The 23,861-nt window shown below is 37.9% G+C and overlaps 2 long non-coding RNA genes across 2 annotated transcripts; both read left to right on the top strand.

Annotated features, from left to right (window-relative positions):
• The first annotated feature begins 482 nt into the window (after positions 1-482).
• Positions 483-23,132, top strand: LOC140926835 (uncharacterized). The gene is made up of 3 exons (XR_012164489.1): positions 483-555; positions 20,757-20,961; positions 22,811-23,132. It is a non-coding gene; the product is annotated as an uncharacterized lncRNA (long non-coding RNA).
• On the top strand, positions 14,008-16,333 carry LOC140926834 (uncharacterized). Its single transcript, XR_012164488.1, has 3 exons — positions 14,008-14,022; positions 15,095-15,286; positions 16,014-16,333. It is a non-coding gene; the product is annotated as an uncharacterized lncRNA (long non-coding RNA).
• Positions 23,133-23,861: the final 729 nt, after the last annotated feature.

The following is a 23,861-nucleotide window of genomic DNA, read 5'->3' as shown; positions in this document are numbered from 1 at the left end:
TAGGCGTGTACCCTTTGTTCATCAAGCGTGAGGTCAAATCACCCGGTTCAAGTTCTGTTTTCTTTACTTCATTTTATTTTTTTCATTTAATCATTTTGTTTTTTTTTTAATTTTGCGTCATTTAAAGACCTAGAGAAAGGTCGTGGCCAACATCCGGCCATCTTGAACGAACAAGCTTGCAAAGTGAAGGATTCATAATTAATAACTGGCAGAAAGAAAACTCTTGGGTGAATGGATTAATAGTCCCGAGCAGGCAAGCGCTTCCTATCTTAACCCGCTCGGGTAACCAAACAAAACAAAGAATTAACTTCATTTCGCCTCTTGCAGAGCCAGCTTTATAAAAGTAAGTTAAAGCATTGCTGGCGTGAACTTAGAATATCAGTCCAATATTTGACACACTCTTTACAGATTTACGATTGACATACTTCTTACAATACTTGTTTTCGTACAATGAAAATTCTGATATTTAAAATTGCCTAATTGTGGTGAATTAACACCATCGTAAGAAAGAAGAATTTTGCAGTGACGAACAACTTTTGTACGTCTGGAATTTTGGTATGTTTAGATTCATTTTGTAATTCCAAAAGCTTTGAATTTCTCCTGGAAAGGTTCTTTACGCTGTTTTACACATGAGCCCTAACAAAAATTGAAAGCACGTTTTAATAATGCGCATTTAGTCGCCAGTATTTTCTGATTCAGCCCATTGTCGCATCTCTTTCCTTTTTTTTTTTTTTTGGCTTATCAGGCTAACTTATTGCGGTTTATTTCACCTTGGTCGTTCTTAGTTCTATTTTTTTGCATTTGCTTTAAAAAAAAACTAGATTCTTTGGGCCAGAAGACACACATACATATGTCAAAAGCAGTTTATTTACCCAACTTATTTAATTCATGTTTCTTGTCCCGTATTTCCTATTGCTAGACCTTACTGAGCGTATCAACGGTTTGTATTCTTTTCAAAAACTCAGACTCTCTTGTTCAAGAATTACAGTATGTCGCACTCAGCAAAGCCTATAGTAATTTACATTAAAGCTACTATTGCATTATATATCAATATTTATAGCAAGTTGTGACACAGTTTTAATGAATAACATCTCAGGATGACATGTTTATTCACTTGCCTATATTTGACAATTAATGAATGAGGCTGAGTATCTTATGAAGAATTATTAACACCCTCCGAGATCTCCATAATTCTTCATATGATACGAAAGCTGAATTCAATAATTGTTTTATTATTCATTCAAAATAATTCGTGTTTTAAAAACATGGCTAAAACATGCTTACCTCCATCGAACCATGGATGTTAAGTTAATCTTCGATAGTGCACGTTTGGGGCTGTTCAGCTCCGCAAATATTTTCCAAATAGCAGATGTCGCCCTTCGAGTTGTCTTCTTGCTGTTCTTGCCATATTTTTAGCTATTTTTTCGCCTAGTTCTTACTCTTGAAACGAGTGGAATGTCCGCCATTTTTCAAGTTCACAACCAAAACAACTCAACCTCGTCCCCAGTTCTTCTCGGTTAACGGTGCATTAACCAGCAAGAACGCTGCATTTTTGACGTCATTTTCTCGTTAAACACAAAATTCTTCCAAATTTGGCCACCAGTAACTGGTTATGGTGAATTAAACGTGTGCTTTTTGCCAATCAGGATCGGGGAAATATTTTGCATGACGAATAATTAACAATTATTCCACGAGGGCGCGTTCGATAAGAAATGATAGATAGCCAATGCTACGAGGCGCGTAGCGCCGAGTTGGCTATAATCATCTCATATCCAACAAGCGCGAGTGGAATAATTGTTTTATTAAAAACGCCCACAAAATCTCGTTGAATCTCCCCGACTAGAACAAACCGGAAAAGACAAGGGACTTCCGCTATTCACATGTCACACGTCTATCAAAACTGTCAACGCGCGAACGGACTCGCCTGGACTGCATGAATGAAAAATCAAAACATTGTAGCGATGAACAGTAGTTTTTTAAAAACTCATCGGGATTCTAGGATTTTACACAGCAGAAAGGCTAAAAAAAACCAGGCAGATAATGTGAAGGAAAAGAATTTTCAAGTGACAGCCGTCGAAATTACTGTGAATTTGGATTTTCGAGGCAGTTATAAAAGTAAGAACAACGGAGAAAAACTATTACCTCGGTCGCTTGTTATGAAGTTGTTTGAAACCACAAGCTGGTTTTGCTGAACGAGAAAAGAAGCTATACTGCCTCCTCGATTGCTCTAGTGAATGGCTGCATAGCCTTTACTTGTAGCTGGTCACTCTTGGTTTATATTCTTGATGTCGGATAAACAAGCCGCAGTTATCTATCGGCGAGTGACTCGACCGGCGAATGGCTTCGCGATCATGAAGAAATTACACTTGTCTTCTTTCGTAGCTGGTCAAGGTACTTTAGTTCCATGTGTTTTTATGTGTTTTTCGACAAACGTTCAAACAAGCTCTTGTGGCTTTTTTGTTTGTTTTTGTCTTTCGATGAAATTGCATTTCTAGTATTCTAAGAAATGAATTAAAACAATTTGCTTCTTCGGGCGCCGTTCTATCCTTCGCGAAAAAAAAACTCAGCCAGCTTCCAATTTTAAACTGACGCGTACACCGACCATATATGGAGAGCATGGTATAATAGCTCATATACCATAACGGCTAAGCCAATCAAAATACTAGAATTGCATTATCCAATGATTCAGTTTTTAATAATACGTCTTAGTTTACGTCTTTCAGAGGTATTATCCAATAGACCTTTTTACCAATACGGCGGCCATATTGAATTAATTCGATTTGAGGAGTATTATAGGATGCCCAGGTAGCATGAGCACATTTCGTTTGTATTTTCGAGCGCTTTTCAGGACATTGTTTCTTAAAGTATTCTTAGAATAGGATTGTAATGAGAAAAAAGATCCTTGTGCCGTGTTTCGATGTAATAACGATCGTCTTTTTTCCCGAGAAATATGCAGTGAAAGACTATATTTCTAATACTAAAGTAGAAAAAGGCGATCATTATTACAGCCAAACACGACACAAGGATCTTTTTTCCCATTACAATCTTATTGTAAGAAAACTTTAAGAAAAAATGTCCCGAAAGGAGTCGAAAATACAAACGAAATGTGCTCATGCCCCCTGGGCATCCTATAATATTCCTTAAATCGAATTAATTCAATATGGCCGCTGTATCAGTAAAAAGGTCTATTCAACGGGTATATATGTTGTAATTAAATTTTATCCTTGGTTTAAATTTTATTTTCCTTTGTTTTTGGATATGGTAATGCGTGACAATGACTTTGAAACAAAGGGAAATAAAAGTCAAGCTAAGGATAAAACTGAACCGCCACACTCAACATATACAAACTGCAAATTATTAAGGAGCTGGAGGTATCTGATAATCCGTGACTGTTCATCAGTAGGATGATTTCGACTCCGTTAAATCCTACACCAATTGTAGAGCAGTTTAAGAGGCGCACCGGTTATATTCGAACTTCTTCAAGACTACGAAACTGGTTCGATTTAGAGCTTAAAATAACGTCAGGGGGCAAAATTGTGGTTTTCCACTGGGGAAGAAAAATCGCAATATGCTCCAATAATCGGGGGGTTGTAAAACCCAAGGGTAAAACAAAATGGGGTTCTGCAGTCCACTGAGAACACTAAGAAGGCTGGGTTGAAAGTAGCCTTCCCTACAGACGGAAATTAACTTCTGGTTAAGTCCGTCTGCAAAACAGTGCCGAAATTCTTCAAGATTCTGAGCCCCCAGTTGTGTACCAGGATTTGAGTACGCGCCATGATTTCCTTGTCAAAAAAGCTATTGTCAATTTCCCAATCAGGTTAAAGGGAAATTCGACACGCATTTCCGGTAACTCGTTGAGTTCGTTGGGGGCCCAGAACAAGGATATATACCGGTGCTGCTTCGCAGACTTTACTAACCGGGATTAGATAACGTTAGATAATATACATGATTGTAAACTTAATTGAATTGAATTCCATTTTAGTTATTCATTTAACATTTTTTACTCTTTTTCTCTATTTTTTCTTGTGAGCTTTGTATACATGTATATATAACATACGTGTAACCACTGCTCGCCTCGACTAGCAAATCTGCTAACTGCGGGCAGTGGATATTTAAATAGATTTTTGCATATTAAATGTAAAGATACTCAATTGATTGTACAAGAGCATTAATGTTTCTCTTATCCATTCTTAAGCTGTCCAGGAATGCTGTTGAATTGCAAACAGTGCCATAAAAATGTTAATGAGTAGCGTTTGCACTTAAATGTTTGTCTATTGTCCCAAATGATTTTCAAGATAATGTTAATGACTCGAACGTTGGCGTTAATGAAAGTATATTTTTCCCTTTTGTATGTCGAATGACGCAAATGAATGCCCAAAAATGTTATTGAATGTTGATTAGAATGCAAAAATCGTTATTGAATCTGATTTATGTGCAAATGTTCGCTTTTTCGCGCTAATGAATGTATCTTCGCGCTGTTGGTTGCCGACTAAAATTCACGTAAATGAATGCGTATTTTCTCTTAATGAACAGCAAAAGGTGTAAACAGGGGCTGCCATTGGTTGATTCCTGGTCACGTGGCGTTACCTTTATCCACCTGTACCCAGAGCGTGGTAACATTTTGAACCCCTCAGGAGGAAATCGGACAATCTATTACACCTACACAAAATACCAAAAGCTTGCGGTGAAGTTTAGTGACCAGGGATAGGAAACAAAGTGAATGATGTTTCATATTGGAGTTTCAGCTCCAAGAATGATAATGTTAATGTTTTCTTGAAGCTGCAACGAAGACAAATGAAAGAAACGGCTCACCTGGTCATAGGGGAAGAGCCCATGCGTCTGAGCACCAAAGAAATTGTTGTACCAGACTCCAAGCATCGCTAAGATGACGGGCACCTGTTTGTAGAAATTTTATAAATTTTACTATATCAGTAATAACAGTGTATATTGTTTAAGGGTACAGATTTTGAGAGAGTCGAGGTACACAGGAAGTTGAGTTGAACAACGTTTTATTCCTGAGCTTCTTGGTTCTTCTAAGTTCCAAGAAGCGAAGTTAAGCGTACAAAGTGGTTGTATTTATAGTAAACTATTAAGCTATGTAGTTTCTAAGAAAGGCCAATAGTTCTCTTAGACGTAAAAATAGGTGTTAGGAGGTGGTAGAACTGATAGAAAAAAAGATACTGAAGTAAGTTGAATTTAGCTGCGCGTGAAAAAAAATTTGCAAAACTGCATGAAAATATCTCTATAGCCAAATTCCTATACAAGAAGCTAAAACGATGGTTTGAAAGAAACCAAATTTTCCTAAGATTCTGTCGAAAGAAACCCTAGTTTGAAAGTAGGAAGGTAAGTGAAAGTTAGCTGAAAATAGCCCAACTGAGAACAAACAGCTAAAAAGGTGTTGGGTCGCGTGGCCCCAACAAGATTTTTATGAGATAAGGAAATCTGATTATGATTCAGGTTTGGAAGTGAAAGTGAGAACTATCTTCAGGTTTAGATAAACGAACTTCGTTTACAGAAAACGCCTATTTTCCCATTCCACGGCTGAATGCATCTGCTAAGGGAAGTTATTATTTCTACTGATCTATCGAACTTGTTTCAGCCTATGTTTCTTAAACAAGCTTGAAGGGGTGTTTCTTAACCTCAGCTAAATCTTTAATTGCGAAAGACTGAAACCACGCTTATGTTTCCTACAATTGACCGTGCGTCCAACTTCTATTTTTTGATTTTTCTCAACACCAAAGAGGTCGGTGCAAGAATCTTTAGTGAAAGACTTAACTGAGCAGCAAAGGCTTGTTAGTAGAATCTAAAGCTTGTCCGGATGTTCTGACAGCTTGTAAACACCATCGTTTGTCCCTTAACAAAAGATATTTGACATAATCGTTGAAATTTTGATTTCCGAATATCCCTGGATAAAGTTAAGATGCCCAACACCGAAATAAATAGAATATACTGAATAAATATTAATGATTACGAAGAGAAGCGCAAACAATAAAGCAGACTGAGCAAAAATGTACCCTCACATATTCCCCACTTATAAGTGTCGCCTTCCGACGACAAAAATAATAAGAATGAACCTAGGCAGTGTTAGCGCTAAAACTAACGAAAGTTTCCGTCATGGAGAGAAGAAACTTGTTGGAACCAGACAATGTTTCCGCAGATAGTGCCAAGGAGATTTTCAAGGATGATCAGTTGCACACGTTGTTGTAGCACTCTCTAATAACTTGAATTAGGAGTTCGAATGTTTTAGCCAATTCAAGTATATTGAGGAATCTTGTCCTCGAATGCTCAAACTGTAGTGGTTTATCAAAGTACCAGGGAGGTAGTTAACCAGAGATGCTGACCATAGCAATGAAGGAGTTTCCTGTCGTCTTTTCTTGGCCAGAACATTTCTCCGTAACAGTTTTCAAGGAACACCAGAGTTCGGATAAAAAATAGTTTTACAACTTGCTTCTTTCCACCGTGCACAAAGTGTAATTCCATATTGTGATCATGGCAATATACGTCGCTGTATGTTTTAATGTAATAGTTCATGATTATTCTCTCTTGTCTGCTTGAAGTTAGTGATGCTGAAATTAAGTGAGGGCAGTTAAGTTTGAGGAAAACCAGCCACTTTTACAATAGACAGAATTCGTGTTCTCCGACAGTCCTGGGACGAGTGGGCCTTGATCATGAATGCGAGGCTCATGCGGGGACCTTCTCGCCAGAGGACAAACAAATATGAAAAAACTACGGCTGAGTTTGCCGAATTTAAGGAAAATCTTTAACATTGTAAAGTTCCGAAGGGCTTACATACTTGAGAGATCATTATTTCAAACAACAAAAGGAAGATCTGCTCATTATTACTAAGAAAAACAGCGATCCTAACTATAATTATATTGATGAGAAGAGTGCTTGGTGAGCGAGTTTATAATTTAATACAAACAGAGATGTTCTTAAAATCCCCGACGCCATTTAGAGTTTGGTGCAGACGATAACACTGAGCAGTTTTAACTCCACACTACAGATACACACAAGAAAAAAAGAATAAGAATAAGAATAAAATCTTATAAAAAGGATTCGAGTATTGATATTTTGACACGATATACCATTTTCTTGATTACTTCTAGTTTCTTCTTTTGGCTTCGTGGCTTTTTAACTTTTGCTCTTAGTACGATTAGCCCTTCCCACAGTTTTGTTTTTTTGAAACAGATATCCCTTTAACTTACCCGTCGGGTTTCAGCTTTTAAATCTTACAGTTTTTTTGCTGATTTCTATCGTTTTGCAGCGATTCAGCCGCGACTAACCAATGTTTGTTTGTGTTTTTGCCAAAAAGTTCCCCGCTTTAGCCTCGCAATCATGCTGTGAAGTCTCTCGTCCCAGGGCCGTCGGGGAATACGAATATCGTCTATTATCTGAGCTTAAGGTTACCTAACAACTCTCTGATAAATTATTCTAATACATCTTAACCTTTTACATGATTGAATTTTTTTTTTCTCAAAAACAAAATGATTTGTTTCGAAGATAATTTCGCTCTCTTGTTGGCTCTACTGTTTGTACAAAACAATGAATCGGCGGCCATGTTTGTGTACAAAAAAAAATCCTGTGGGAATTGAACTCTTTTCACATGCTAAAACTTTCTTTTATTCCAAGCAATTTGCATAGCTGCTGAGCACGTGACCGAAAACGCTCTATAGTCTATTTTACAGTTACAGGGGGAAAGAAGGCTGGAGTTGACCTTTTTTTGATACAACCCGTCCGTTCTTATGCTGACTAGTATCTTTCAAACATAATTTCCATAAGAAAAGGAAGGAGGTTTATATCAAAACAAGGTCAACCTCAGCCTCACATTCATTCAATGGCTAGGATAACTGTTAAATGGTCTACTGGAGTCATCATGGAGCATTGTTCCCATTTTTTGGTTCAATGAATGTCGAAAAAGCGAGCGCACGGAACATGAGCTTTTTGGCCAACATATTGACCACACAAAAGTTACAATTATATTGGTTATCATATATTAGTTTATATTTCTGCAAAGATTACACATTCATTTTGATGACTGAATTACTGACGCTAGTTTAAAAAAAGGTAACGGAGGGAAAATGATGTCTTACATTTAGGTTAATGGAATTTTGCCTTTGTAACAAAACCTCGCGCTGAACTAGGTTGCTAAACTAATTCTGCGTCGGAATTTTTTAAAAATAGTGTTCAGGGCTGCTTGAAACGAGGACTATGCATGGAGAGTTATAAGTAATACTATATGACGTAAGTTCCAATACCCAAATATTAGGACTCCAATATTTGACACACTTGCTTTTTAATATCATTTGTTCCAATATTAGTTTTCGTTCAATAAAAAAGCTCACCAAATTCAAAAATTACCAAATTGCGGTTAATAAGCAACACTACCAGAAGCAAGAAGATCCTGTGACGAAATCTTGGATCTCGGTATGTTTCCAGTTAACTAATTTCCTAACCGTTCTAATTTAACTTGGGCCGGTTTAACGATAATCACGAACCCTTCAATTAAGCTTTAATAATGCCACACTCAGCCTCTAGTAATTTCTGAGTCCTTAGCAACTTTGTTACCGATCGGGAAAACTTAATTCGCTCGTTGTTATCATGTTGTCAATTCCTCCTGTTAAATAATCTCACCACTAGACGTATGTACGGTTTATGCACATACATCTCCTTGGTGCTCCATTAGGTTTTCTTACACTAAATGAGTATATTTTTAGCACAGTTTTTCTGTAAAACATTCCGAACCAACAGTCTCATAAATGCCTATGTTGCGAGTTATTTTGTGACGTTCAGTGTTCAGTGTTGTTATGCAATGGTATTCTAATCATTCGAACCTCTTTAAGAAGAAGAAATTTGCTTGATCTAGAATTTGAGGAAGAGAAACCAGGGTTCGTTTGAATAATCAGGTGGATTTATTATTATTATTTTTTTAGCTTTTTTTCTGTTGTTTTTAAGGTTCTCTCCCGGTCTGCCTGACATCGCCATGAGAATCGCCTCCTTGTGCGCCTTGCTTAGTCTGTTCGTTGTATTGTTCTCGACGACAGAAGTGACCTCGTGCTACGTAAAAACCAATGGCTGCTCTATACCAGGAGACCTTCCATTCGCCTACAAGGCGACATTTAAACCAGCTTGTGACAAACACGATGTCTGCTACTACTGTGTAAGACTTGCTTCATTTTCTTACTACAAATTTATCAGAATGACGGCAACAATGTCTCACCTTCATAAATAAGGATAGCTTAACTACGCAAATTAACAGTTGGATGCTACATACGCAAATCCAGAACACAAGATAAATAAATAAATACATGATGCCATACTAAAAACCCAAATTTAGAACAGAGGACAAACAAATAGATTAATATGCCTGAAAACTACAGTGACCAAAATACAACAATATCATAAATATCTTTGAGTGGCTAGTACAAAATTGGAGCTAAGACAAACTAAATTTAACTCCTTAATATTTGCCAATTTTTATTTTTAGAATTCACTGAATATTGAAGGGCGTTTTCGTATCGGTCGTTGCCTATTATCTATTAGAGAACACTAACGACATAAAGAATTTTTTGGCGGTGTTTTTTGTTCTTCTCTTTTACACAATTATTCCAGATGGAGCAAATGTAAGTGCAGGAAAAAAGTTTAGACAACAAAAAGTTTGGGAGATGCCTAAATTTTGCAAAATTAGAAAACTAAAATACTGCAACATCCCAGGGCTAGGATTTCTTTTTATCATTCCTTTTATTCATTAATTTTTTTTCTGTTATTAAATAAAACAAATAGATTCCATTATATAATCGAAAATGATTTTTTGATTGCCTGCACATTAAAGGGCAGGAAAACAAAGCTTTTCTTTCTTTCTTTCTTTCTTTCTTTCTTTCTTTTAGGGTCGACATTACAGGTGGCAGCGAGACCAATGCGACAAAGCATTTCAGCACGACATGAAGAAGGTGTGCGACACATTCGGGTGGGCCAAACGCTGGGCGTGCAAGAGGATTGCAGACGTCTACTACGGTTCAGTAAGAGTTGGTGGGGCTTTTTTCTTTAAAAGCCCAACTCAATCATGGTGCAAAAAGACGTGCGCAAAGAATCGTGGAGATCCAAACAAAACACTTTGGGGTTAAGACCTCACAGAAAAGGGAAACAAGAGTATTTTAAACAGGAACGAATGTTTGTTAACTGAAGAAAAAAATCACTTTTTAATACGGTGCGATGTTGGCGATAAGCTAAGCATGATAAAACCAAATAAAAGCCTGCAAGTAATTCCACGGGGACAGTGAACATATATTAATTGTAATGTAGAGTTTCCGACGCAGTAATTAACTGTGTAAGACAGTAAACTTGGCCAAACCGTAAAACGAGAATCACCGAAGGTTGCCAGAGATTTCTGAGAGTTCAAGGACTCGCTCTCGTTCAGCCCAGCCGTTATCAAGTAATTGCCTTTTTTTTTTTGGTGATATCTAAAACACACGGTTCTATAATATTTATTTGTGCCCAAATGACCAGCACGCGACTAGTAGAATGCACATGCGGCCGCATTAAAAAGTAATAATTACATTTTAGTGGGCGAGTGTTGATTTTCATGGCATTAGAATACTGCATACTTTCTTTATCCCATTCACCCCCGGAACCGCCCGTAAGCGCCTGTGAGGACCCACCTCTCTTGTACTGTTTGTGACGTCATCAGTTTTTACGGTCAAGGACAATTTTGTCAACTAACTTGTGCTGGAGGAAGAGGCCTTTCAAACCATACCAGAACAATGCACCTATCAATGTTATACTGGCGGGGGGGGGGGCAGGGCATTGGGTCGGGATTTAATTGTCTTTGTTGGCCCTGGGTAGGACATTTGACTGATCTTGTTCTCCCAGGGGAGGGGATATTAGAATCTTTTTTTCTCCCGACGTGGATATTTTTGACTGCCGACTCGGACAAAAAAGACTGAGACCGAACATAATTATGTTTACCACTTCCACGCTTCACGCATGCGCCGTAGGGTCTGGAAAGATCTGGAAATCATGAAGACCAAGAAGAACCTAGCGAAAGCTGAGTGGATTTTACTGTTTTGTCTTCAAATTTTGTTTGTTTTAGCGTGTTTTTGATCAATTGAACCTCTTGAGATACTGTGGTATCAAAGTAAACGGAAGTAAACAGCAAGCAAGTCGATTTTTGCAAGTACAATTATTGATCAGTGTTTCCATCATTCGCTACAATCACTGTAAGCTTATAAAACTGACTTTCTGTGTACCCTTAACTAAGAACGGTATATTTAAAGTGACAAAATGTGGACTTTCTCCTAAAGGTTCCTGTAATCTACGCAGTGTAACACGGATTATGGTTAAAACGTATAATTGCAGCTGTAACAGGAACATCTATCTTTGGTGATGCAGCAACATAATATGAATAAAGATTACAGAGTTTTATTTGGAGATATTTTTATTGTGCCTTTCTTGGGTCCAGCCTTGGGATATGTGACGGCAATGTGCAGCCCGGGGTGGGGAAATTTGGTTGCATTTGACTGGAATGATTTGCCCGTGGGTAGGGAATTTGACTGCAAATTTTTGAAAAATGTCAAATCCCTACCCCATGACCTGACTCCCATCCCCCCCCCCCCCCCACCCCCCCTTCCCGCCGGCTTTACATTGATAGGTGCATAAGCACGATTCAGTCAAAGAAGCCGGAGAAAAACGCCAAAAAAAGACATGAACAGTTGACACGAAATTCCAATGAAAATCTGGTTTACCACCCTCACAAAACCTATCCAATATGTGAAAATCCATTTTTAAGATCGGCGTGGCACAGGTTCACTCCATAACAGAAACCGCGCGGAAATCACGGACGGTTCTTGTGTGTGAAAAAAGCCCTATCGGATATGGTTCTATCCGGTGTGGTGAGGACACAAGCCTTAGCACGAGTAGTAGGATTTGACCGTCTCTTGTCACTGTGATATCTGTCTGTAGTCTTAGTCAGTCTATTGTTGTAAAGTTTCTTTGAGTTTGTCTAGGAGTCGTTCGTATGATGCCAATAACTGCTGACTTCAATTTAGACGCGTATGATTAAAGCGAGTCACGTTCCTTAGTAGAAGTCTGAAGAATAAGTAACAAATTGAAAAAATTGTTCAATGTTTACTATTTTTGCTCAAGATCAAGCTATAAAATAGCAGCTTCTTCTAATATTAAGAGATCGTGGTAGAATCAGCCCGATATCCCTGATATATTTCTGGACATATAATATAATATCACTTCCTCTGTATTGGTAGACACTATATACATAGAGCTGCAAACTGAAAATATACGCTTTCTGCGCTACAAATCTACACACAGTTAATTGAAAATTAATTGAAAAATACATTTCTATAGTAACAAGGTATTCTCTTTTAGGAGGAAATGAACTCCCTTTAAACACCAGCCCGCAGTAAAAAATAATAATAAACAAAGTCTGCAATCAGTTAACACAGGTGGATAAAGGAAGAAGGGACTCAACTTCCTTGCATTTTTTTTTTCTGGTAATTTGAGTTAATGGGATTCCTAAGTCGAAACGAAGTAATTGGATTTTTTGTACCGTTGTTAGTCGGGTGAAAGGAAATGACGTGTAGGTGCATATGCAAGCTATTATTGATAAACAAAAACAAAAACAAAACAAAATTGCACTAGCTCTACAACGCCTTTTGCTGCTCGAATCGTATGCCATATTAGTGAGCCACAATATAAAAGAAGTATGACGACACGATTGATTCGCCTTATCGAAGACATAGTGATTAAAATGCTGTGCTCTAGGGCACACTTCCATTCAAGACCTTGGTTCACCGACATGCAATTATGATCGAATTGGAGCAATGGTTTACATCTTTTGCCCTTCCATTGTCACCTCAATACCAGGAAATAAATTTTTACTAAAGTGAAACATCGGTCAATTTAATTAATGTATAAGCAGTTTAGCTAAGGAAGCAATCTTTCCATTTTGTGGTATGGTCAGCCAATAGGCCCTGAGTTCCAAAACCCTCACTTTCAAAATGAGGCTGGGTGCACAACCTTTCTTGTGAAAATGAGTTTTATTTGCATGGGAATGAAAAATGATTTCCATATCAAAGGATGAGCACGTACCCTCGTTTTGAAACAGGGGCCCGGAGGAAGTCGGAAATGGCCCATTTGTATAGCTTTTAGTTAAAAATAACATTCCTTAGTGAAATGAAGATTCTTTTTTATTGGGTTGATATTTGTCTCTACAAAAGAATCTTACGAACAATTATATTCTATATTTTATATATTACATTTTATATTTTATTAGCACTTAGCACTTCCTTGCTAATATAGCGCTGGATTTTGAGGCACGCCTTAATTCGGGAATATTGTTTAAATATGAAATAAGTATTGCTAAAGTGGGGCTCATAGTACGTCACAAACGTTTCGTTAGGCTTGAGGATTGTTGTTGTACAGGATGTCCCAAAAGTTCGTTCCTCTAATAGTCATGCACTATAACTTTTGATCGAAACTTTATTTTTACATGAAATTTCTGGAAGATGTTTATTTCTCTATCGAATACATGTATTCAGAATTTCAGTAACTGGCATGCCCTTTTTTTTTCTTTTTTTTTTTTTATCACTGTCTGTAGCCGTTGCGGCATCCAGTGGGATACAGCATGTACGTTTTGACGTTTTGAATCAGAAGACGTCTTTGAGCCGGTTGCCCCCAAGATTGTGTAGACGATGCTCGTGGAGCTAGAGGTTATTAAACTAATTCTGCGTCGGAATTTTTACAAATAATGTTCAGGGCTCCTTGAAACAATGACTATGCATGAAGAGTTACAAGTAATACTGCATGACGTAAGTTCCCGCGTTACCAATCACGTGAGTGCCATATTCAGATATTAGGACTCCGATATTTGACACACTTGCTTTTTAATATCATTTGTTCCAATATTAGTTTTAGTTCAATAAAAAACTCAGCAAATTAACAAATTAACAAATTACGGTTAATAAGCAACACTAGCAGAAGTAAGAAGTTGCTGTGATGAAATCTTGGATCTCGGTATGTTTCCAGTTAACTAATTTCCCAACCGTTCTAATTTAACTTGGGCCGGTTTGACGATAATCACAAACCCTTGAATTAAGCTTTAAAAATGCCACACTCGACCTCTAATGTTATCTGTTAACTTCAAGTATTTTTGGAGTCCTTAGCAACTTTTTTACCGGTCGGGAAAACTTAATTCGCTGGTTGTTATCACGTTGTCAATTCCTCCTGTGAAATCTCACCACTAAACGTATGTACGGTTTGTGTTTTTTTCAAGAATAAACATAAATCTCCTTGGTACTCTGCAATTGTCGCATTCAAGAAAAACCTTATTTTCACCCATAGACAGTGTTCTTATACTAAATGAGTATATTTATAGCACAGTTTTGGTGTAAAACATTCCAAATCACACAACAGTCTCTTAAATGCCTATTTTGCGAGTTAGTTTGTGGCGTTCAGTGTTGTCATCCAATAGCATTCTAATCCTTCGAACCTCAGTCTTTAGAAAGAAGAAATTTGCTTGATCTAGAATAGACCTTTTTACCGATACGGTGGCCATATCGAACTAATTAGATTTAAGGAGTATTATGGGATGCCCAGGGGGCATGAATACGATCCGATATACTCGCTCATAGTTTACGCGCGTTTTTCAGGCCAATTTTTCTTTACGTTTTCTTAGAAAAAGATTGTAATGGGAAAAAAAGATTGTTGTGCCGTGTTTGGATGTAATAATGATCGCCTTTTCCTGGGGAATATACAATGAAGTTCTCTTTTTGCCCGAAAAGCGCGAGTAAATACTGAGCGAGTGCCCCCTGGGCATCCTATAATACTGCTTAAATCTAATAAACTCAATACGGCCGCCGTATCGATAAAACGGTCTATTGGGGAAGAGAGACCTGTTTTCGTTTGAATAATCAGGAGGATGTAAAACTCCAGGGTGGAAGAAAAGATTGTGTGGTCCGCGTTACCACGAAGGCTGGGCTCAAAGCTAGTCTTTCAGCTTCTTCAGTTTCACAGGTTTTATTATTATTATTATTAATTGTTTTCTATTTTTCAGCCGTTTTTGTTGTTGTTGTTGTTGTTTTTTAAGGTTTTCTCCCTGTCTGGCTGACATCGCCATGAGAACCACAGCCTTAGTCTGTTGGTAGTATTGTTCTCGACCACAGAAGTGAACTCGTGCAACGTAAAAGCTAATGGTTGCTCCATACCAGGAAAGCTTCCATTCTTCTACAAGAGGACATTTAAACCAGCTTGTAACAAACACGATGTCTGCTACTACTGTGTAAGACTTACGGCTTTATTTTCTTACTATACATTTATGAGAATGACGGCAACAATTTCTTACCTTCACAAATAAGGATAGCTTAACTACGCAAATTAACAGTTGGATGCTACATACGCAAACCCAGAACAAAAGATAAATAAATAAATGCATGACGCCATACTAAAAAACCCAAATTTAGAACAAAGGACAAAAAAATAGATTAACGTGCCTAAAAAGTACAGTGACCAAAATACAGCAATATCGTAAACATCTTTGAGTGGCTAGAAGAAAATTGGAGCTAAGATGAACTAAAATTAACTCCTTAGTATTTGGCTATTTTTATTTTTAGAACATACTGAATACTGAAGGGCGTTTTCATCAGTCGTTACCTATTATCTATTAGAGAACACACACACACAAACACAACTAAAGTCATAAAGAATTTTTTTTGGTGTTGTTTTTATTCTTGTCGTTTACATGATCATTCCAGATCGAGCAAGTGTAGGTTGCAGGAAAAAAGTTAAGACAAAAAAAAGTTTGTGAGATACCTAAATTTGCAAAATTAGAAAACTAAAGTACTGCAACATCCCAGGGCTAGGATTTATTTTTATTATTACTTTTCATGAATTTTTTTTTTTTTCTGTTACTAAATGAGAGAAATAGATTCCATTGTATAATCGAAAATGATTTAGTTAGCTTAGTTTCTCGTTCTCAAGTTCTTTTTTTCTTTCTTTCTTTCTTTTAGGGTCGACATTACAGGTGGCGACGAAGGCAATGCGACAAAGCATTTCAGCGTGACATGAAGAAGGTTTGCAACAAGTTCAGAGGGGTCAAACGCTGGACGTGTAAGAGGATTGCAGAAGTCTACTACGGTTCAGTAAGAGTTGGTGGGGCTTTTTTCTTTAAAAGCCCAACTCAATCATGGTGCAAAAATACGTGCGCAAAGAATCGTGGAGATCCAAACAAAACTCTCAGGGGTTAATACCTCACAGAAGAGGCAAACAGGTGTATTTTTAACAGTAAGCAACGTTCGTTAACTGAAAATAAAAAAAAATCACTTTGTAATACGGTGTGATGTTGGCAATAAGCTAAGCATTTTAAAATTAAATTAATGACTGCAAGTATTTCCAGGGAAACAGTGAACATATATAAATTGTAATATAGAGTTTCCGACCCAGTAATTAATTATGTTAGACAGTAAACTTGGCCAAACCATAGAGCAAGAATCACCGAAGGTTGCCACAGATTTCTGAGAGTTCAAGGAATCGCTGTCATTCAGCCCAGCCGTTATCAAGTAATTGCCTTTTGGTGATATCTAAAACACACGGTTCTTTAATATTATTTGTGCCCAAACGACCAACACGCGACTAGTACAATGCAGTCTGACATATCGATGACTCATCTGGTTTAGGTCGATGTTATCAAGTGCTTTCCTAGATATTGACCGCACTCCAGAAATACCACAACATACCATAATGCTCTTTGTTTGTCACCCCAAAATTTTACATAAGCATTGTTTTCAGTTTCTCTTGGGGCCATTTTAACTCCCAAGAGAAACTTTAGACAATGCTTATGCAAAACTTTGGGGCGACAAACAAAGAGCATTATGGTATGTTATGGTATTTTCTGGAGTGGTCAATTCTGTCGACGACTCTTTCATTGTCTCTATGTAATAGGCGTGTACGCTTTGTTCATCAAGCGTGAGGTCAAATCACCCGGTGCAAGTTCTCTTTTCTTTACTTCATTTTATTTTTTTTCATTTAATCATATCATTTTGTTTTTTTTTAATTTTGCGTTATTTAAAGACCTAGACAAAGGTCGTGGCCAACATCCGGCCATCTTGAACGAACAAGCTTGCAAAGTAAAGGATACATAATTAATAACTGGCAGAAAGAAAACTCTTAGGTGAATGGATTAATAGTCCCGAGCAGGCAAGCGATGCCCATCTTAACCCACTCGGGTAACCAAACAGAACAAAGAATTAACTTCATTTTGCCTCTTGCAGAGCCAGCTTTATAAAAGGGGTAACCTTAAAGGCGACCATGCATTGCTGTCGTGAACTTAGAATATCAGTCCAATATTTGACACACTCTTTATAGATTTACGGTTAACATACTTCTTACAATATTTGTATTCGTGCAATAAAAATTCTGATATTTAAAATTGCCTAATTGTGGTGAATTAGCACCACTGCAAGAAAGAAGAATTTTGCAGTGACGAACAACTTTTGTACGTCTGGAATTTTGCTATGTTTAGATTCATTTTGTAATTCCAAAGCGTTGAATTTCTCCTGGGAATGTTCTTTACGCTCTTTTACACCATGAGCCCTAACAAGAATTGAAAGCAAGTTTTAATAATACCGCATTTAGTCGCCAGTATTTTCCGATTCAGCCAATTTTTGTATCTCTTTCCTCCTTTTTTTTGGCTTATCAGGCGAACTTATTGCGGTTTATTTCACCTTGGTTGTTCTTAGTTCTATTTTTTTTACATTTGCTTTGAGGAAACTGGATTCTTTGGGCCAGACATACATACATAGCTATACATATATCAAAAGCAGTTCATTTACCCAACGTATTTAATTCATGTTTGCTGTCCCGTATTTCCTATTGCTAGACCTTACTGAGCGTGTCAAAGGTTTGTATTCGTTTCAAAAACTCCATCTGTTGATCAAGAATTACATTATGTCGCATTCAGCAGGGGCACCCAACGAGAATATAGTTCAAAACCACTTAAACATAACATTGTTAAACGTATTTTAGTATTTAAACGGTAGATATAGGCATATTTTTATCCCCTAAAAATTTTTCATCTGTTCGGATTTCCTAGCTGAAAGTCTAGTGATCCGAAAATTATAGGGATCAAAACTTACCTTTTGGAAAATTCCAGCCAAAAAAAGGCTCCCGAAAATTCTAGGTGACCTTTTTAGGGTAAAAATCCGTTAAAAATAGGCAAGTATACCATTTTTTAGATGTTCGAAAATCCTAGGAGAGGCAGCCAAGCAAGAAATTTTACAACAAATGTTCCGAAAATTCTAGATCTCACATCGTCTTCCGAACAGATATTTTCCGAAAATTGTCGTTGGGTGCCCCTGATTCAGTAAAGCCTATTGTAATTTACATTAAAGCTACTATTGCATTATATAACAATATTTATAGCAAGTTATGGCACAGTTTTAATGAACAATATCCCAGGACGACATGTTTATTTACATGCCTGTACTACGTCTTAGTTTAGGTCTTTCACAGGTATTTTCCAATTCAAAGGGTATATATGTTGTAATTTAATTTTATCCTTGGTTTAAATTTTATTTTCCTTTGTTTCTGGATATGGTAATGCGTTATAATGAGTTTCAAACAAAGGGAAATAAAACTTCAAACCAGGGATAAATCTGAACCACAACATATACAAACTGCAGATCATTAATTAAGGAGCTGGAAGTATCTGATAATCCGTGACTCTTCATCAGTACGACGGCCACAATCGATTTCGATTCCATTTAATCCTAAACACCAATTGTAGGGCAGTTTAAGAGTTGCACCGGATATGTTCGAACTTCCTCAAGACGACGACACTGGTTCGATCTAGTGCTTGAAATAATGTCAGGGGACAAAACTGTGGTTTTTAACTGGGGAAGAAAAATCATATAGTGTTCTAATAATTGAAGAAGGGGGGGGGGGGAGGGTAAAACACAAGGGTTAAAAAAAACAGGGTTCCGCAGTCCACTGACAACATAGCCTGTGAACAGGCTACTGACAACACTTAAAAGGCTGGGTTGAAAGTAGCCTGCGCCTCAGACGGAAATTAACTTCTGCTTAAAGGGACAGGTTCACGGTTCAGCGCACGCTCATTAATTAAATTACTTTTTTTCCAATTTATTATTAATTCTATAGGTTAATAATCCCACTCACATGTATCTCAGCGATCTCAGAGTGTATTTCAAAGTAGAAGAGTATTTCAGAGTAACCTGAAGTGGGATGGAGGAGTACTAAAATCGCAGAAAAATTAGTGGATTATGCCAACACTACCAACGTTGAATTTATTGTTGAACCGAGGGTTTTCTTCTATGGTGGATTAATTTACAACTTTTTGTACATAAGTTGATCAAAGGACTGCCAGGGGAGTGTCCAGATTGGTTCTTTGACAACATGATCATATTGCTTTCATAGACGATACAGCATGTCCCGGCAGAAAAAACAGCATTTTGATTACCGAGCATGCGCTGAACGAGAACCTGTCCCTTTAAGTCCGTCTGCAAAACAGCGCCTAAAATCCTTGTTCTGGGTCCCCAGCTGTGTACCAGGATTTGAGTACGCGCGATGATTGGCCTGTCAAAAAAATCGATTGTTAATTTGCCAGTCAGGTTGAAGGGAAATTCGACATGCATTTCCGGTAATTCGTTGAGTCTGTTGGAGGTCCAGAACTTGTTGCCTGCGTGCAGACGTCTCCTATTTCCTTTGTTGCACGCGGGAAAGGGACGTCTGAGTGACGCCGTCGCTAATCGTGTTCCAGCGTCCCACCGGCAGGGTATTCTATTTCGCATAAATTGTGAAATAATATCCTGTTAGAAATAAGAGTTGACAGGCCAAACACAACATCATAAGCTCATGATAATGCGAAACCTGACCTTGAGAGTCTGCTTGAACAGAGGTTTTTCTTCGTTTCTCTATCACGCGAACGTTACTAGCACTACACGGTGCATGTAGCATTCTAAACTTTGACTGAGTAAATCTCGTTTTTGCCGCACTAAGTCTTACATTTAGAGGTCATGAAGCAGGTTTGTTACATGCATACTAAGTAATAATTTCCTGTGGTTCATGCTTCTGTGGGTGTTCCTGATAGGATTTGATTTCAGTATCAGTTGAAAAGTGTTTAAATTTTCTTTGACGTCTGTTTGTTACGGCTAAATAAAGATTTTAGTTTCTTTGGCTGGCTTTGTCCGAAATGCCTCCCTGGTGCGGAGTCCACGCCGCTTTTGTAGTTTTCTCGGACACTGTTTACAAATATGATGTGATGTGTCATGCACAGTAAATTGCAAAGAAATAATTTCCTCGTACACGTTAAACTTTCCGCGGCCTTGCACAAGATTTCGAACGGTCTGCACACAATGGCACACGTTTTGATTTGTTTTGGCTGGAAAACCCAGATTACATAAATCAGCGCGTATATTATCACACAAGATTCGATAACAACCAATCAGCGTTATGTCAAACAATGCGCACTGTGTGTCTACCTATCACAGCATGTTCCCAAGATCTTGGGAACCCAGCGGGACGCTGGAACACGATTAGCGACGGCGTTACGCAGACTTCCCTTTTCCGCGTGCAACAAAGGAAATAGGAGACGTCTATACGCAGGTAAAGAACAAAGATATCGGCATTGCTTCGCAGACGTTACTAACCGGAGTTAGATAACGTCTACCACGCAGGCTGGGCTGAAAGATAACCTTTTAAAGTTCTTCAGCTGCAATTTCTGTTGTTTATTTTTTAAGGTTCTCTCCTTGACTAGCAGAAATCACCATGAGACGCTCAGCCTTATGCGCCATGCTTAGTGCGTTGGTAGTGTTGTTCTTGATCCCAGAAGTGACTTCATGCGAAGTAGACGTTAATGGTTGCTCTATACCAGGAGACCTCCCATTCTTCTTCAAGAAGAAATTTAAACCTGCTTGTGACATACACGATGTCTGCTATTTCTGTGTAAAACTTACTTCATTTTCTTACTTAAAGAGGGATTATTTTAAATTTATGGGGTTAATATTAGCTTAGTACGCAATTCATATACTACATACTACGCAATTTAGAACAAAATATAAAATGTATAAATAAATATATAAAAGGATGAATGTGACTAATACATGCAGTCAACAATGAAAGCAATATCGTAAATACCTGATAAAGAATTGGACCTAAAAACAAACTTAATTTCACTCTTAAAATGTACGCGATTCTAAGTTACAGAATTCCCTGAATACTGACCAACTCGTTTCACATCAGTCGCTACCCTAACGTGAAAATGTGCTTTCTGTGTTGGTTTTTTGTCTTTTCTTTATTCTTTGCCGACTGAATTTTTATGGCTTTTGAAGCAATAATTTTGTTCGCTCGAAGTTTTCGTTAAGAATAGACCTCTTAAGCTTGTATGTTTTGCTTTTCCAATAGAGGTCCAAGGGAAACTCTTAGTATTCTTTGTCATAAATTAAGTACAGATACGCACGTGAATAAGATGAAAGTTGAAAGAAACAGTCCTCTAGAGTATTATCATATGGCCTGTAATGGGAACTCAAAACATACAAACTAAATAACAATTATTCACCGAAGTGAAGGTGGCTAGTTGTGTAAATTTACCGAGCTGCGAAGCCACCACTAGCCGCCGACACTGAGGTGAATAATAATTGTTTTAGTACATACTAAAACAGTGAGATAATTGAGCACAAAAATGATGATTTTTAACTCAAATACTGTTGCCAACGATTACAATTTTGGCGAGTGATGACTGAACTCTGGCGGCCGTCGCTTTTTGCTGCCGACAAATAAAACTTTTGAAAGCATTTGTTTAGCTCTTGCGGGGAAATTTCTTCAGAAGGAGTTGTGAATTCTTTTTGTATTTACTGCGCTTTTCACAAACATGCGAATTCTGAAGTTCAAAAGCCAACTGACGATTGCGTTTTTCGCTGCCGTCAATCATCTTCAAAAGGTCAAGGTTTGTGATTTGTGATTGGTGGATTTCGATCCGTTTTGTGTGTTTCTGTGTTTCAAGGTTCGTTGCTTGTGATCGTAATTATGATTGACGGCAGCGAAAAACGCAGTTGTGAAGGCGGCATTTGAACTTTAGAGTTCGCATGTTTGTGAAAAGCGCAGTAAAATCATTCTGTAAAAAAAGAATAATTAAATTTAGTTTTAAGCTTATTTATTAACAAGTCAACTAAATAAAGTAACGCAAGACTTAAGCTTAATTTGCATTTGTAAACAAAAAATTTTTTCACCGGTTTTATCGATAAATTCGAGTAAAAAAGACAAAGCTTTACCTGTTAAAACTTCCAAACCGAACTTCGTCACCTTCTCCGTGTATTTCGGGAACAGCTTGCTTGATTAGTTGTGAAATTTCTTTGTTTGTTACGGCAGCAAACCGGGAAGGCATTTTGCTCGCAACTTAATGCGAGTTTGGCGACGTTCACTGGGAGGAACTGGGGGTGAATCAGTGAATAGTGCAGGATATTCACTGATTGAGTAGCCAATCAGAGCGAGCGAAAAACACTATCCACTGTTTTGGTATATACTAAAGAGGTTTATTGGTCTTGTAAAGAAAGAGTCGCATTTTACACTGGCACCAGTAACAGGAACACAATCATCTTCGCCTGCCCCGCTGAAAAATACGCCTGCTATACAGGCTACATTATCAGTTTTGTCCACTTAGAGAGAAACAGCATTGCTAAGTTGGGTTTTGTATAAAAAAGAAAACAAGCGATTTATTGTTTGGGTGTCTTCACATCATTAAATCCCGGAGGAACCAAACTAAGTTTAAAGTTCTAAAAGTCTTCGCTGATTTCAGGGACGACATTATGGATGGTCGCGAATCCAGTGTGACAAAGCATTCCAGCGTGACATGAAGAAGCTGTGCGCACGCAACTGGTTGTGTCGGAGAGCTGCAGATCTATACTTCGTTTCGGTTAGACTTGGTAGGGTTTTTTTCTTCAAAGCAACTACCCCACCATGGTGCCTAACTAGTTGCGCAAAGGATCTTGGAGATCCAAACGGAAGTCGTTGAGGTTAAAACCCCACAGAGGATACAAAGGAAAGTATTCAAGTCAGTGAAGAGAATGGCCCTTAACTGAAAATCATATCTTATGTCAGTACACGTATGACGCTTTGTAATCCGCAATAAACTTTTAAGCTATAAACGTCTCCTGTCATTTTCTTACGAGGAGGACAGTGAAGTAAAAACACTTCAGTTATACTTTTCAGTTTTCAGCCCGGTAATTCCTCGGGAAGAGAGGTCGCGCTTGGATCGCGAAGAGAGATCATTTGAATGCCCCATTTATACTACTGTAACACATTTTTATTTCTACATACCGAGATGGTCAGTTTTTTTGAAGCCATTTTAAAGAGCAATGAATTTTTTTTAGCGATGGACTGTCACAGTAGAAGTATTTTAAAGAAAAAAAATATTAATCTAAGCAATCTGGACCTTTAGCTTAAAAAAACTAAAATAAAATAAACTCCGCACACGTGTTAGCTTCTTTCGGCTTCTAACCTTCCTTTCTCCTGATTTTGGTCCGGCTCGATCTCCCGCTTTGCAGTACAAGGCTCTACCGAAACTAAATTAAGAGTTCTATCGTGCTACAGTTCTTCAACATTCTTCAAAAAGTAACCTTACTCGTCTTCAGTCGTCTCCCAGTCTCCTATCAACCCGGTCAAGGAGGAGGCGCGAGGGGTGATGCAAAGAAGCAAAAAGTCTCAGTTTCTCCTTTCTCCTTCCTAAAGTCCCCTTCGCCGATATGCTGTTATAGCCTGCCGCAACCGTTCCGTGACCGCTTAAAATATTAAGAAAGGCCTGAGGACGAGTCAGGCAAATGACATTTTGAGCACGCTGAAAGAAAGAA

This window comes from Porites lutea, chromosome 2, assembly GCF_958299795.1.
Source record: "Porites lutea chromosome 2, jaPorLute2.1, whole genome shotgun sequence".
NCBI classification, from domain to species: domain Eukaryota; kingdom Metazoa; phylum Cnidaria; class Anthozoa; order Scleractinia; family Poritidae; genus Porites; species Porites lutea.
The sequence above is the reverse complement of the archived record's forward strand: the minus strand, read 5'-3'. Positions and strand labels throughout refer to the sequence as shown.